Source organism: Rhinolophus sinicus, linkage group LG09 (genome assembly GCF_036562045.2).
Source record: "Rhinolophus sinicus isolate RSC01 linkage group LG09, ASM3656204v1, whole genome shotgun sequence".
Lineage (NCBI taxonomy): Eukaryota > Metazoa > Chordata > Mammalia > Chiroptera > Rhinolophidae > Rhinolophus > Rhinolophus sinicus.
The window spans coordinates 6,128,154-6,145,148 of record NC_133758.1 but is presented as its reverse complement, the minus strand read 5'-3'; the positions used below and the strand labels follow the sequence as shown (position 1 = coordinate 6,145,148).

General features: G+C 33.2%; 1 protein-coding gene across 1 annotated transcript in view; it reads left to right on the top strand.

Moving 5' to 3' along the window:
* Positions 1-16,995, top strand: part of DOK6 (docking protein 6) — a 272,321-nt gene that overhangs the window by 53,549 nt on the left and 201,777 nt on the right. The gene's annotated exons all lie outside the window — the stretch shown is intronic.

The following is a 16,995-nucleotide window of genomic DNA, read 5'->3' as shown; positions in this document are numbered from 1 at the left end:
TCTGTCCATAATCTCAGAGTCATTAGAAGCTCTGCTCAGTTAACAAGATGACGTGGTGGGAAATTATTAAAATGACTGATGTTGAATCCTTAATTATTTCAGATTGCCTTTTCATAGGTGAGATGCTTTTGTTAATGTTAGGATGATGTCAGTCTCCCATTTTTTTTAAAGTGCTTATCTGTTTTCACTATAATATTAAAACACATAAGATGAGACAGATAGGTTTACATCAAAATTTTTATACTCAGCATGTTTAATTGTGTTAAACATGTTAAACAATTTGTTGTGTCTATCATTTCTTCCCAGACGTCTTTTAGATCACAGGGGCAAGAATACAAAGGTGTTGTGTAAATATGTGTAACTAAAGAGAAATCTCCGTATGTTTGTGGTCAGATAACCTTTCTAATGCTTATAAAAGGAATGAGAACTATTTTGTTGTTGTTGTTTTCTGAATCTAAGGAGAACCTGATAAATTCAGCTGCCTGTCAGCTTCAATGTTTTCTGATAGTCACTAGATAACCTCCTTTTATGTTATCACTTGGTCAATTCTTTGTCTTGTTCCCCTTTGTTTTTGAGCCATCCAAGATGTCATTACCACAAAGCCAGTGACATGCTGAATAAATGAGGGATCCAGGCATGAGCTAAAAAGATAAAAGCTATTTTTAATATCCTTTGTTTCTGCTACAGCTCCGATGAAACAGAAATAGAATGGATGAAAAAAATAAACACTTCTAAAAAGAGACAAAGGGAGAAAAATCAGAGAGGTTTATGGAGAGAGAAATAACTTGGAAGTGAGAAATATATGGATGCTAATCTCACTCTCACTTATCCTGACTGAGTAACTTTACTTTATGTCAACATTTTTCAGAAAACTAAACAAAACAAAACCTTTTGTGTAAGACCAGTTTCACAGAATAATAATAATCCCCTCTCCCCCTTCCCCCCCACATATGTCTCTTTCTCTCAATCTATGATCAAAGAAGTTTTGAAATGTCTTACAACTGAAGGATTGTTTCATTATTGTGGAGCTCAGAGTTTTAAAGCATGCTAATATGAATTATAAAGTTCTCAAACAGATTTATGATTATGCATTTCTAAACTTTTTAGACCACCGATTCATTTTCACTGATACTTACTTCAGCGTGTACTATTTTGGTTTCATTATTTAGAAAAGGCTGACCTATTCTTACTTATCAATAGCTTTATAATTCCCAATATGATTTAAGTTTCTGTTCCAGAGTTTACAAGACTTGCAAATGTACTGGCAGAGAGCAGGTACTATGTCTTGTATATCTTGACATGCCCATAAGGTTTTACAAAGTCCTCTTCATCCAACAAAGTTTTATATTCTAGACATTGTCCAACATGCTGCAGATTAAGATGTTACCTTTTTTTAATTTAAAATAAGGCCTGGTCTAGTGACAATGGCAGAAACCCAAACACACAACGATCATATAAAGAATTATTGGTATGAAACAGGTGCGTGTATAATACTGAGTGTTCAGTAAGTAAAGTTTTGCATCCTTCATGGATGACATAGGGTGAACAATAGAAGCAGGATACCAAGAAAGCCACCATCTTGATCTAGAAGAATTATTTTATAAAATGTGGCTAAAGAATGAAACAAAGACATGATACAATGAAATGTTTGATTGGAATTTTTGTATTAACATATTTTAACATTTATGTTCCTTAAGTGGTTCCAATTATTTTTTAGAAAATAAAACAATAGGCATAATATATACCTCATTTGAAAAATAATGTACTGCCTTATTTATCATCCGAAGAAACAAGTCTAAATTTAAACTCTAAAACTGGTTGAGTGTAATACATGTCAGAAATGATCGATTGGGTTTATCCAAGCTTTTCTATTTTGATTTCAAAACAAATGCTTTATTTGATGGTTAAAAATAATTTCACTTTAATGGTTTTTTTCAGATGCTGTAGATATTGATCTGCCACGAAAGGAAGACGTTTTTTCCCTCCATATAATTTTTTCCCGTCTCATAGTTTTTGTTTGTTTTACGTGTTTTTTGGTAAAGGAGCCAAGAAAATACTGCTTTGTCAGCACCAGTAATGCGTTTGTGGTGATGCTAACTCCATGAAACTCTTTTCCTTACAGTAATGGTTGTAGTCATCTGACCTACAGAAAAATGTATGAATGTGATCTGCAAATGCATTAGGTGAACACGACGTAAGAGCTAGTTCCCAATTCTTAGGTGTACAGTCCTCAGTGTCTCTCCAACTTCCATCTCAGGGTTTCAGCAGTTGGGTTAGTGAAGGGATGATGTCTGCAAATGCTCAGATGCACAAGTCTAATTCTAGGACAAGAGATTTTATCCACACTTGTCTGCCTTATGACATGGCTTTCATATCCTGGAAAGTCTGCAATGTTTTGTGTTTATTTTGTGCTTGAGGAACACATTCACTTTGTGGTTTTATTATTATTTTAGTCAAATTGGACAATCCTCCATAAGAATTGAAGTTATGGAGAGATTTAATTATTGAAAATTAAGCACTTAAAATTGTATTAGATTAAGCAACCTAAACAGAAAAATGAAACGAGCAGTGCTTTCAACTGTTTGAGGTGTCATAACCCCGTAGCAGAAAGTGTGTTTTACTAAAGATTTTCCTAATTTCATGTGATACTGTATGTAATTAAGAGCTTTGTTAATAGCACTTCTACTGAGTCTGTTGTGAAACCAGGGATTCACTTTCATTGTACCCACATTCCCTACGTAGAGTGGGAAGCGTAGTGACTTCAACTGGCGTGTGGATATGGCATGAAGTGTCTTGTATTGTCTAAATAGGTTCGAAATATTGTTTATTTACACAAGTGTGATCACCAATGTAGTAACTAAATCTACGAGGTCAGAGCTATTCTGACTATTTAGCGACTTTAGTGGGAGTAAAGAAAGATCAATGAGTAATTATTCTATTGTCCAATTTAATTTGAACCCGATATCTCCTTTTTCATAGCCACTGCATTTGCATTAATTTGGACACTCACTACTGTACTTGGCTGTAGATAGCCCTGCTCTGGGCTACTCGCCATGACTGGGAACTTTGGCAATTTTTTTTTTCTGCAAAAGGCCAGATAGTAAATATTTCAGGCTTTGTGGACTGTAAACTCTTTGTCATGACTGCTCGACTCTGCCAGTGTAGTGCAAAAGCCGCCATAGACGATGCGTAATGAATGAACATGGCTGGCTTCCAATGAAACTTTATTTATGGACACTGAAATTCGAATTTCATAGAAGTTTTACCTGTCATGAAATAACCTTTTTTTTTTATTTTTTCAACCATTTAAAAATGTGAAAAGCATTCTTGGTTCTTGAGTCATGCATAAATCTGACCTATATCCTGTTCTTTGTATGGGCAACAGTACATGCACAGTAAAATTTGAGAAGGACTGAGCTACACAATTTAAAATGTATTCGTTAATTATATTTATAGAAACATGTCATTTTACAATAAATTTATACATACCCCTACTTCCTTACTAATTTTTATATCACCTCTATTGAGATATAATTCACATACCATACAATTCACCCATTTACTGTATATAATTCAATGTTGTTTTTGTATATTCAGAGAATTGTGCATGCATCACCACAATCCATTTTAGAATATTTTCATCACCAAGCCCCCAATACAACCCTAGGCAACTACTGATTAGTGATTTCTATTGACTTGCTATTCTGGACATTTAGTACAAATAGAATCGTATGTAGTCTTTTGTGACTGACTTCTTTCACTTAGCAGAATGTTTTCAGGGTTCATCATTGTTGTAGGATGTATCTGCACTTCATTCCTTTGTGTTTCTGAATAGTATTCAATTGTCTGGGGATCTTACATTTGAATTATCCATTTATCAGGTAATGGGCATTTGGGTTGTTTCTACTTTTTTGGCTATAATAAATAATACTACTATCAACATTTATGTATGAGTTTTTATATGGACATATTTTTCCTTTTTCTTGGGTGTAACCATAAGGGTGGAATTGCTGAGTCATATAGAAATTTGCCAAATTTATTTTGTTATGATTTCTAATTTTATTCCATTGCAGTCTTAGAACATACTTTGTATGATTTGAATCCATTTAAACTTGTCAAGGTTTGTTTTATGTCTCAGCATATGGTTGACCCTGGAAAATGTTTTGTGTGCACTTGAGAAGAATGTGTATTTTACACATTAAGTTGCTGGAAGAACAAGAAAATACATGTCTGTATACTAATTCGTATATATACTCATATATATAATTATTTCTCTATGTAACTATTTATCTCTATATTAAGTCAAACTTAAGTTCCCACTGATGTTTCCATATCTCATCCATTATCACATGGGTCATTCTAGCCTCATTCTCTTGTTTATCTGTAACCTCCCACTTCCACAGTGAGAAACCTGGCTCCCACCACCCTCCATCTATTGCTTAGTTGTTTAATCTCAGTATACATGTATAGTGGTTTCAGAATCACATGTATAGTGGTTAACCTGTACTCTTCTGGGAAACAGCTTTATCTATAAGAGAATACGCTTAGTGATTTTTGCCATTGTTCTTACACTGTCTAGTCATTTCCGGTTACTTAAATCAGCACCTCACCCACTTTAGTGAGATTGCTTCATACATTTGAAATACAGTCAGATTATCTAGTCAACTCCAAGGGCCTTCTTGGGTATACATGCTTTCCACTGAAAGTCTTCCGCAATGGCTGATTTGCATAAAAAGGGAGCCTCCTTAAAAATGGCAAATGCTGAGCTTTTGTTGATGTGCTTTCGTACTTATAAAAATTAGTGATTCTGAGTGTTTCACCTGCCTAAATTACAGTCACCATTAATAAACTTAGCTATAAGCATAATCGTAAAATTCATCTTCCAGTCCAAGTCCTTCATCTTACAGGTGATAAACTAAGACGGAGATCTGTGCAGTAAATTATTACTATCACATAAAGTAATAATAGGCTACTCTAGGAAAAGTGTTCTTCTCACCATTCTTGCCTATATTTCTCTCAGATACAATTATTATCATAAACATAACTAATAGTCTCTACTTGTATTCCTTTCAGAATTTTAAATTTTCTAAGACACCTAGAGTCACTATAAGGAGGAACTAACAAATACTTCACTCCTTACTAGGTTTTAATAACATATTAGACTTCTGGATCAAGTGAATTAATGCAGGGAGAACTTTGATTTCTGTTTTGGGCGTTTTTCCAGGAGATTCCCTGAAGTATTGCCCAGCTCTCGCTGCTGGTAAAAATACTTCTCCCAAGGAAAGCTCTAACCTTGCCAGCTGGGCAGTGCTAAGAAACTCTAGAGTCCTCCATTCCAGCCTTTATTTGTTTAGACTTTCTATTTAAAAGTAAGGTTTAATAAAACTGGATCTCCGTAATCTAAGTATCCATCATTAATGCTGGAACTCTCCCTGGGCCTCATTAATTAATCTTCAGCACAATCCTGATGTACGTACCATTACTCAACAGGTCTCTTGGTTTGAAGCTACTAAAACAGCATCTCATTAGAGCCACTGGCAGTGCTTACATTATATTATTCACTATCATTCTCTTGCCAGGAAAGGAGAAAACAAAAGTGAATTTGTGTTGCTCTGAAAGGTCCAAAAAGCTGTATAAAAGGGATCAAGAACTGCATAAATCACCCACGTTTCTGGATTGTTGGCTCTTTTGTAGTCAAATCTTGCAATGAGTATGGCGTGTTGGTTTAGTACTCTTACTATGCCTCTCTCTCTTTTCTCTTTCTGTCTTTATGCATGCACACCTTGGTGCATATTGTCTATACTATCTGCAATGAAAGGGAATTATATAGTAAGTTAGATTATTCACTGCCTAAACTGAATCATAATTATACACCAGGCATTATTGAATGCTCTGTAAATTCCATTCTAGTCTTTATTTAATAATCAGAATTCCTCTTTGATTTTTTTTTTTTTCTCCTTCACTCCCCTACCCAAATAACCAATATTTTTTTTTCATTGCATTTTGACTTTTTGTACTGGCTATTTTTTAAAAATCCCCACAGTTTTTTATAATTCATCTCAGACCTTGGTTTCATTTCTCAATGGACTTCAAATTGTGTTCTCCAAAGAAGGTTCCCTGTCTACAGTCTCTGCAGTCTCAATTTATTTGTGCAACTAACATTTATTTAGGCACTGTGGCATTGACGTGGAAAGGAGTACAAATATTTGCTGAGTCTCAGCCTGTGTTATGTTAAGTAATAATTGCAATATATCACAATGAGTATCCACAACAGAGTAAGTCCACTCTCTGCCCCAAATGTCCCTTGTATTTTTTTCCTTTAAATCGTTGCTCAAGTTAATTCTTACTAAACAGAAAAGACTCCTTTGCCTACTTAGCTTATTAAAATTCGATGTGCTTAGATTTAATATTAATGTTTCTCTATTCCATGAAATCTTCGGTGACAGACCAAATTCAAACCGAACTCTTATTCCTAAAGTTCAATATTATTTCCTTTGGGTACTCCTCTATTTCACAATTCCACAGATCTCTCACATGTTGTTATAATAGCAACATGCTAGCCACTTAAGACACATTATCTCATTTTTGCAGCTTCAGTATATCGAATTTAGAATCAGAGAGGCTTAACTCTGCATCTTGTGTCTGGTACTTTCTAGTTGAGTGGCTTTGGGCTAATCTGTTAACCATTCTTCCAAATCTATCAAATTGGAAATAATATGGTGCCTCATAATGTTATTTTGGAGATAAAATAAGATAATACATGTGATCATATGAAAGGCTCTCAAAATATTATTCTTATTATCTATATGATCACCATTTTATACACTACTGAACTGATGCATGAAAAGTGCAGGAACTTAAACAAGATCACACTGTTAATAAAGAGCAGAGCTCAGGTCTCTGATTTCAGAGCTCTCTGCCTCTAAGCACCATACTGCATTGTCTATGGTACATTTTAATTTTTCTCATGACTGAAGGGTTATCTTTTATACTGTAATTATTGAGCAGACATTACCTGCATCTTACGGGCAAAAACATTTGGCGTGCCCCATATGTTTCATTTTGTGTAATATTGCACATCTAACACTGGCTTCTAAAGCCACCTGAATCTAAAGGTAACCTTAGGCTTTGAACAGGTAAAGTGAGGCTGTCAGCAGGTGCTGCTCTAAAGGAGTCACCAAAGGTTAGCGACCCAAGAAGGATGAGAAATGGCAAAGTAAAATTGTATCGGACAGAGTTAAACAGGCAAGAAAGACTTCAGTCAAGATTATCGCAATAGGAAAAAGAGATTGAACACAACTCCTCTGAAACCAAGAGGACTTCAGAGCACTGGGATGGGCTAGAAGAAAAATGCTAGGGCATTAGGGAAGAAGTTTGTCTATGTGACTAAGCCATCTGTGTTTGCTACCTGGTACATAAGTTAGGCTCCTTCCGTCCCACAGAACTAGGAGATAGGGGCCCTGTCTTAATGATTACATTTCATGATCATTCCAAGATCCTTGAGAAAGACATTCCTGTTTTATAAACCTGTCAAGAGGCTAGGAGAAAATCTCAGGCAGAGAAAGAATTGGCACTTGGAAGTTTTGTAAAATAAATGAGCTAAGAAAATGGAGATCAGGGGCCTAGAGTTAGGAAGAGAACTATCTGAAGTTTAATCAAGCTGGGAGCAATGTTAACACCATTTTGGTCAAAAGTCACCCCAATCCAAAATATATCTTTAATCAGTGTATTCCATGTGTGTTAGAATCACCTGGAGAACTTGTTAGAACAAATGTTGCTGGGCCCACCCCCAGCCCACCTCCAGGGATTTGGATTCATAATTTGTTCCCAGGTGATGCTGAAACTGCTGGGCTGAGTACCACACTTTGAGAATCATTGCCCTGGAAGGTTGTGTGTCCTCATAGCTGGTTCACCAGCTTACCCTCATGGGGAGGGAGCTCAGAGAGATTCAATCTAGACTATTATTAGACCTTACACAAGTTATTCAAAGTTAAGGAGAAAATTAGTTGTCTAGATATTTGTAAAATGTTTTCAATGAAAGATGATGACAGGAAGTAATACAAACATTCTAACTTTTTGGCAGATTCTTATATATAGTTCTAAATTGGTGAAAACAATGTATGCATGTATGCTAGCATCTTAATACCATATTTATTTTTATTTTGACTAAGCAAAAAATACTGTGTCACCCAAAAAATTTCTGTAAACTACAATAGCTTTTCCTTTTTAATTTTTGCTTAAGGAATTTTAATTGGCTAGTCATTACAGAGCAAGGTTTAAATTCATAACCAACAAGTATTTTGCAAATAAATGCATAAGTCCATTGGTTAATATTCCTGCTTGAAAATTTCTCAAATGAAGAATATTACCAGCCACTTAGAGCCATTAATAAGTGTAGCCTTTTATTTCTTAAGGCTGCTTGAATTTTATAAATGAATTTTTCATTGGAGAGCCAAGATTTGTCAGGCAGTACTTTTGTAGGCTGACGGCACTTATCAAGAATAACCTCTTGATTTCGCAATTTATTATTAACTTAAGTCAAGACCTTTGAAACGTGTGCCAAATTTAGTTTCTTGTTTGGCTGTTAATAAACTCAGAACTTTTTTTCCTGTGATAATTTGATAAGGAAAGAAAGTAATGTTTTCAGATATAAACACAAAAAAATTTGTTAATTTTCTATGTGATTTTTACCCATGTCCTACTGTTTGTTCCTGACTTAAGTAGGTTAAACTATGGTATCATTAAATCATTACATTTAGTCTGTAGAGATTACATGGAAATTTATCTTAGATGATTTGAGACTAATCCATGTCTTCATTTCCAATTCACAGTTTTGGTTTATGGTGAAATATTAATAGAAATGGAGAGCATTATAGAATTTTATTTTCTCTCAGCTTGTTCTAGTCACTTTCCGCACTGATTGAAGACGATATAATTTCTCATCAAGGTGACTGTAGTATTTCTCCCACTCCTGATTTCATTTCTATCATATATGTTTTCAATATCGACTCCACCTCATAACATCCAGCACATACAGATTCTTTTGTTCTCAGTCTGTGCTCTCTCTTCCCAATGTTATTCTCAGTCCTTTTGAGATTCCTCTACCATTTTATCATTTAAGCCCCTGGATGTCACCCATCTGAATCTTGTTTTCCCCACTTTTCTTCACTCTGGCCATAGCATTTCCATTCTCAATAAAATATAGCCACTACGTTGAGAACATTTGGGTGTTCCTTTTAAATGGGCATCTCATAGATTTCGATTAAAATTTGGTAATACTTGAGAGCCCTCTCTTCTGTTTGAACAAAGAGCTCTGGTCCCGTCCCAGTTTTACAGCCATTGCCTTGGGGAAGAAGCACGTTTATCAGACATACTGGCAGCGTTGTTAGTATCATTTCTAGTCTACACAGAAATACTTTTATGGTTCTGCATGAAACCATATATGCTATATATGTTAACCAAAGAAAGGGTATTTTCTCATTTTAAAAAGTGAAAATAAAATTTTCCTGTCAATTTTAGTCAGAATATATTTAACCATTCAAAACTCTCATTGAATACATTAGGTAATAATTTTCTTAACAAGTTAGATAATATTTTTTAAGAGTATTCAATAGCTTTAAGATATTTATGGAAATAAATGTGCTTTTAAAACTCAAATATCAGTGGTGGTTAAATATTCATAAATGTGTGCATTGTTTTCTCCGCCAACAGCCTTATGAAAAACCATCAATTTCAAAGTCTGTTCTTTTGGGACCAAACAAACACAGACAGTCATTTTGAAAGGTGGTGACATTTTTGATACTCTAAAAGAAATAAGGAGAAATGAAAGTACAGCTATGCTCTTTAAAAAAAAGATATCACATGTTCAGTTATGTTGACCCAATATTTTATCCTCCTTCAGATAAAAAGGATTGAAACTGAAACAAAACACTCAGTCCTCTACATTATTTGGAGACTGCTTCATATTTATTTTAAATTGTAAACTGCATATGTTTAAATGAATATATATATATATATATATATATATATATATATAAAATATTGCTCATTACTAACATAATTCCAATCTTAACTCAAAATCAGTTCTGAAAATTTTCCTTCTTTTTCAACCATTCCAGTTGTGTCCTTGTTATCCTCTAAAAAATTGTTTTAGTGTGGCTTGTCGTGTCTTCTATAATACAGAATAAGGCATGTCTAACACTATGTCAACAGATTTTTCTATTCAGTCAAATTAAATAAAAATAAGGTGCTAGGCATTATGTCACATTAGATTATAAAGATGGAATCGATTCATATTATGCAAATATAATCACTCACCTGACAACTGCAGGAAAGGAACTTTAGTAATTGTTTTATTTAAATGATTAGTATGAGAAGTGTGTGTTAGAATACATTCCATATGCACAAAATCATTATTTTGTTTTCAATATCTGGTAGAAAAATTAAGGACTTAAACTTAAGTTACAATATAAGGAATTCTACATTTTGTAAGTGTAGATCCTTATAAACTGCTTATATTCCTCTTTCAATTATTTGTCCCTTGGTTTGAAAATCAAGGTAATTATCTTTCTTTTTATAATTCTTAAATTATTGGTTTTTGTACTTTGATAGAGTGGATATATGAAATGTGGTATATTATTCTAAAGAGAGTTATCATTTAAGATCTTAGTTCTACAGTTACTTAAGATAAAATATTGAAAAGAAAAGCAGTTGAACAAAATGCACATTCTTTATGGTTTTATATCTTTCTGTGTAAATCTAAATTACAGCAGTTATATTATTTTATAATTAGTTTAGCTGATCTGCATAGAGCCAAACCTTATGTATCCATTCTTTGAAATCCAGTGTCTTGCATCTAGTTGGTTTGCAATAAATGCTTGTATATTTTAATATAAATCAATCAATTTATTTACTTAAAAATATGTCTGCCTCCCTCCCTCCCTCCCTCCCTCCCTCCCTCCCTCCCTCCCTTCCTTCCTTCCTTCCTTCCTTCTTTCCAATATTTATGCCTCCATCTTACCTCTTTACCTCATTATTCAGACAAGAAAACTTATCCTGACTGTAGTCAGATGACTCACCCTTCTCTTACACCTGGATTTAGCAGAACTGAGTTTGTGGGAGTAAATAACTCACCTACGAGTCCTATTGCTCCTAGTAGCATTTTATAACCCAGGCGTCTTTGTGCTCTAGCTGTCAATTCTCCAAAATTACATTTCTCTATAACGAGCAGAAAATACGATGCTTAATATTCTACATGAATTCAGAGTTGTCAGATTGTAATTACACAAAAGGGCTAACCGAATTTTCAGATGCTGACAGCTTTAAGTGCTGACACTCCTCTGCTAGGCTAGTTTATGGTAACCAGCAGCAAAATCCAAGGACAGCGTGGTTATGTCACACTAACCTGTCCTCGGTTCCCAACACGGCTGTGGGAGACACTTAGCTGCAGGAAGCAGCTCTTCCTTTGGCTTTTTTGTAAATGTTAAATCACCCTGACTTCCAGAGTATATTCAAGATACCAGCAGCTATTTTTAATCGGAGAATTCCTAATAATTCCCACACAGCTTATCTAACATACTTAAACCTTTAATTTAAAGATCTTAATGTGTATATTTCTTCATTTCTGCTCTTAACATGGAGCAATTACAATGTGCAGAGGCTAATGGTGTGTGTTCTAAATTGGTAGATTGGTGTTTTATAAATGAAACATTCAGCATTGATGTGATATTTTATTATAGTTTAGAGACAGTGTTGAAGAAGTGAGCTTGTTATGAAATATAATGTTTCCCTACAGGCTGAAGGCACCTTTTTCTTTCCTCAGTTCTAACAGTAGGCTTGACATCAAATAAATTTGACATAGTGGATGATTGTCTTCTGAATGATACAAGAAAAATTGCATAATTTTGTTTATTTGTTCCAAAATGTTAATATTATTATTGTGTTTAATCTTTCAGTTGATTTGTATATGTCTTTGTTTAAAGGTATACAATCTAAACTGTGACTCCAATATATTATTGTATATATTTTAAGTATATAACTTTTCCTTTCTGCATGATTGTCATTAAATGTTCATCATTTAAGTGTGACATTTTATTTATAATAAAATTGACTAATCAAAAATGCAACTTGTATAAAACATGATATAACTGTCTCACTTTTTAATGGGAATATGAAATAGTGGAGACATACTAGGCCAGGATCACCAGAACTGAGTTCTAATCTTAAATATTTAATTAAGAAGTCCCAGTGATTTCAGCGAAATTATAGTCTCCATTTTGTCATCTGTGAAATTAAAAGTAGGATTCAGATGATCTCATTAGATACATGACATTTACAGACAAACACCTGATACTTTCATCATAATAAGTAAAAACCAGACAGAATCATTTCTAATTTGAATATAATTAATATAAAAGTCTATTCAAAATGAATCCTATTAATATATATTTCCTGAAAAGTGAGAGTATGAATATGCTTATGTGGTGTGATCAGGTCAGTCCATAGTGTGGGGAGGCCATGCCCTAAATTATCATCTGCCTAAAGCAATTGTCATGGCTACCAATTAGATAAATGTGAATACAAAATTGCGAATATGTAAATGAAAGATGAGATTCTCACAAGGTACTTAAGAGTTTTGAACACTGACCTCGCCACTGCCAATCTGTGTTTATGGTTCTGTGCTCTGCTTCAGTAACGTCTGTGATATTGGACCTCAGTTCATCCGCATTTTGCCTTAGTCACTGCATTCTTCTCTCATTCTCCTAACTGTGGTCCTTATTCTTTGTATTCTTGGTACATGCTTCAACCCAGGCTCAAATTCAACCTAACAGGGATTTGTTGCTGTACAGTGGCTATATGTTGTAAATTTTGAGTGAAATGCATTGAATTTTACCTCAACTAATCAACTAATCTTTAGCGCATTAAAACTATCCCACTAGAACAATAAATTTTCACAGTCATAGCTCTTTCTGATTCTTATTACAGAGAAAGAAACTCTCATATCTTATAAGCAATAATACTTTTGTTTTCCCAAGCTTGAGAGTTAGCAAGAATTAGAATGAAGGAATATACTGATGTGAAATGACGAATTTTTAAATTTTCTCTCTTAAAAATCTTCATTATGCAATATTTGAACTGTTCAAAGATTTAAAAAATAATAAAATCAATGTTTATATATTCTCCAACCAACAAGCCTAAGAAAAAATTTTTATCTGCACAGTGAAACACCCTTTGTGTGTGCCTTCGTATGTATTGATTTACTACTGGCTTTCACTCAAAATATCCACGTTTCATCATCATCTCTAATGTGTTTCAAATATCATCTCCAGGAATGATATATTTTAACCAATAGCATTTTGCACTCAATATAGTTATATTTAACAGGCATTACCTCTGTCCTGTATATTTGATGTACAGTCAAAACAATGCCTCTCAAGCCTACTGTACTAAATTTATTTTTCTATATTTGCTTCTAAAAATTTTTGTGCTGCTTTTGACTTTTACAATATTTATCTACAGAGACTGATCATGTATATGGTGAGACATTGGAATAATACTTTTTTCCCAGGTGAATAACCAATTTTCCCAGTGCTGTTTATTGACTAGTCTTTCACCCCATTGTTGTAAATTCCAGCTCTGTAATGCATCAGTATTCAATATATCTGTGTGCGAGTTTAGGAGCTCCAGAATATCCCCACCTGCCCCTTTATCTATCCCTGCATCAATACCCCACTGTATCAATCATTATACCTCCATTAAGAAGTCTTCATATCATAAAGGGAAAAAGTTTTACCTCATCCTTCTGTAGTATCTGCCATGATCTTAGATTTCCAAAATTAAGCAAAGTAGCATGTATGGGTTTTGGTTGGAATTACTTTTATAGATTAGTGTAAGGAGAATCAATATGAATTAAATTGCTCATATAGTTCTTCATTTCCTTAGGACTTTTATCTTTCAACAAAGTTAGATTATTTTCTCCGTGATAGTCTTAATCACGTTTCTTAGATTTCATCCTGTTTTATATTTTCAGTGCCATTGTAAAACTTATCTTTTCATCTTAATATTTTCTACATCTTTGTTGCTGGTGAATTGGAAAGCAATTTATTACTGTACATTGATTTTATTGTTGGCTAACTTGCTGAAATTTCTATAATTCTAATAATTTGATGTGGATTCACTTGTTTTTTTTTTAAGGTAGGCAATATAATTTCCATAAATAATGACAGTTTTGGGTTCTCTTACATTTTTCTAACCCTTATGTAGTTTTTATTTTTTTTTCTTGATTAATGAACTTTCTAAGAATTTCATATGTATAATATGTGTGTGTATGTGTATGTATGATGAAAATGTCCATATATATATATATATATATATATATATATATATATATATATTCCCAATTTTAAGGGGATTACTTCTGTGTTTTGTTATTATCATGTTCCTGATTTTAAGGGGATTACTTCTATATTTTGTTACTATTAAATATAATGTTTCTACTTTTTCTTAGGCTATATTAAAAATAAATATTTAGAGTTCTTCAGAATTCCAAGCCAAAAAGAAAATGACTTAGAATGGGATCCTTCAGATAAGCCTCAAATTTTCTTATGGAACTTTTGAGTCCAGAAAATAATATATCAATACCTACAAAGTTCTGAGTAATAGGAAATCTTATCCAAAAAGTCTTGTATTTGGCCAAATTATTGTCCAAATGTCAAGGAAATAGGCACATCTTCCTAAATATGAAAAATCTTAAACATAACACCTAGAAAGAATTATTGAAAAATAATAATGAAATGCAAAATCCTGCCAAAAATTAAATGGAGATGACATAAGGAAAGGACCAACTCCAAAGACCACATAATTAGCACACGGTCTCACAGAATCAAGGATTTACAAATAAATTAATCCAGTCAAATAGGCAATGGATATAATGACACATGGCCATATTCAAGGACGTAAGAACTCAAGGAATATACCTACAGATTCTTCTTGGAACAAATAACTTGACTATAAAGGCAGGACCATTGAAACACGTATGGGTATGGGAACCTCAGGAAGAAAGAATCTATGGCAAAAGGATTTGGTGAGCATTGAATCCATTGATCTGTAGATAATTTAGTCAATTATGAGCAGAATGCAAGATAAATACCATAGAATTTGATATGTAAAAATATGACTAATGAAATACAAACTGCTAAATACATATATATATATAGTTAAAATGAAAAAGTAAAATGAATATTTTGCTCTATTTAAATATAGTTTTATTAAATATATCTCATTTTTATAAAATTAACTCTGAATATCCATGTATTTACCATGAACATGACCAAAGAATTTTTATAGGACCTTGGTTATTTTAACAATTATAGTTATTCCCATTTGGTGAAGCCTTTTCTGTCTTCTTTACAATTTTATCATGTTTGAAATTTTTATAATTAGTATAAATGTCATTATTTTTACAAAGAATTATCACATCATATTCTGATTTATTAAATTGAACAATAAAATTTAATTAATTTTAAGCCTATTAATGTAGATGTATTAATATATCCACAGCATATCACAATATTTTTTGTTTTAAAAGGACTTTTAATTGTTATTTAGTTCAACTCCCTCATTTTACAGGAGAGAATCTGAAAGTCCAAGAGGCTCAAAAGGTTTTCCAATATCACTGGCTAGTGATTGAATGAACAAGGGATCAGTTTAATAAATCTTAAATTAATTCATCATAATTGTCATGCAGACAAAATATACACATTGACATACAAGAAAGAACTATTTAAATTATATTCAAATAATGACTAATAAAGTGATTCATACAGGTGATTCACTTTGATGATTCACTTATAAAAGTCTTTTGAATGTTGGACTTCTGCTTTCTGCCTCCAATATTGCCTGGTTAACTGAATCTCACTCTAATCTCTTTTCCTTCCTTCAGCCTTTCCTCCCCAGGCTGTCATGGGCCCCTCTTTGTCTCATTCCACCTGCAGAATATTACTGTCTTGGCACTTTCTTGAGTGATTTGAAATTATTCTTACATGTTGGTCTGCCTCCATTAGACTCCAAGGTCGTTCAAGTCAGGATGTATTTATTATCATATTCCCCAAAGCCTAGCACAGTTCCCTATATTATTAAGTGCTCTGTGAATATTGGTTGAACTAATTGAGTTACATTTAGGAATCTATAAACTCAAGTAATTATTGAGTATTTACTATGAGTAGCATGTATTGAAAAGAGCTGGGTCATTCCTTTATGTCTAGAAGAGTATGTAAATTTTACACAAATATGCAAACTTCTACTTCTGTTTTGATCTTATGCTTTTGAACAAGAAACAATTTATGACTTCTATCTGGCAAACATATTTCAGAGATATCAATATTACCTGTCTAAGATCCCGATAAAATCTCTTTTACAGAGGAACTCTCTCTGCTTTTATATGACTTTTATAACAGTGTCTCTTAAAAGAAATTGACAGTACACGCCAACATGTCCAAGATATACTGGCGATACGGCTTTGAGTAAAAATAAGCTCCTTAGAAAGCTTTGAGTATTGTTATTTTTTTTCTAGAGGAATGATTGAAGGATTTTTTAAAAGGACTTGTACCTAAGCAGAGATTTTAAAATAAAACTGTCATGTTCAATTTGATGTTTTATGATTGTGACATATGAAAAGTACTGTAGAAGTTACCGGGCTATCATTATTTTATTGAAATACTAGGTAAATAGGCTCTTTTCCCATGTATCATCTTGGTCAGGAAAATGCATTTTGCAAACAGAATTTTTTTTTGTCATATGAGAAACGACATGGAAGATAAATATGAAGAGTGAGGAGAAAGCTAAGTCTTTTAGCAAGGCCTATACATTTAGATTACAGCAGTGCCCACTGTGGACCCAGCATCTAATTTTTAGTATCATTTCTTTTAAGCCTTCCTTTTATTTTCCCCAATTAGAATAGTTAAAATAAGCACGTTAGATGATTTCCTTCTCTTCTAC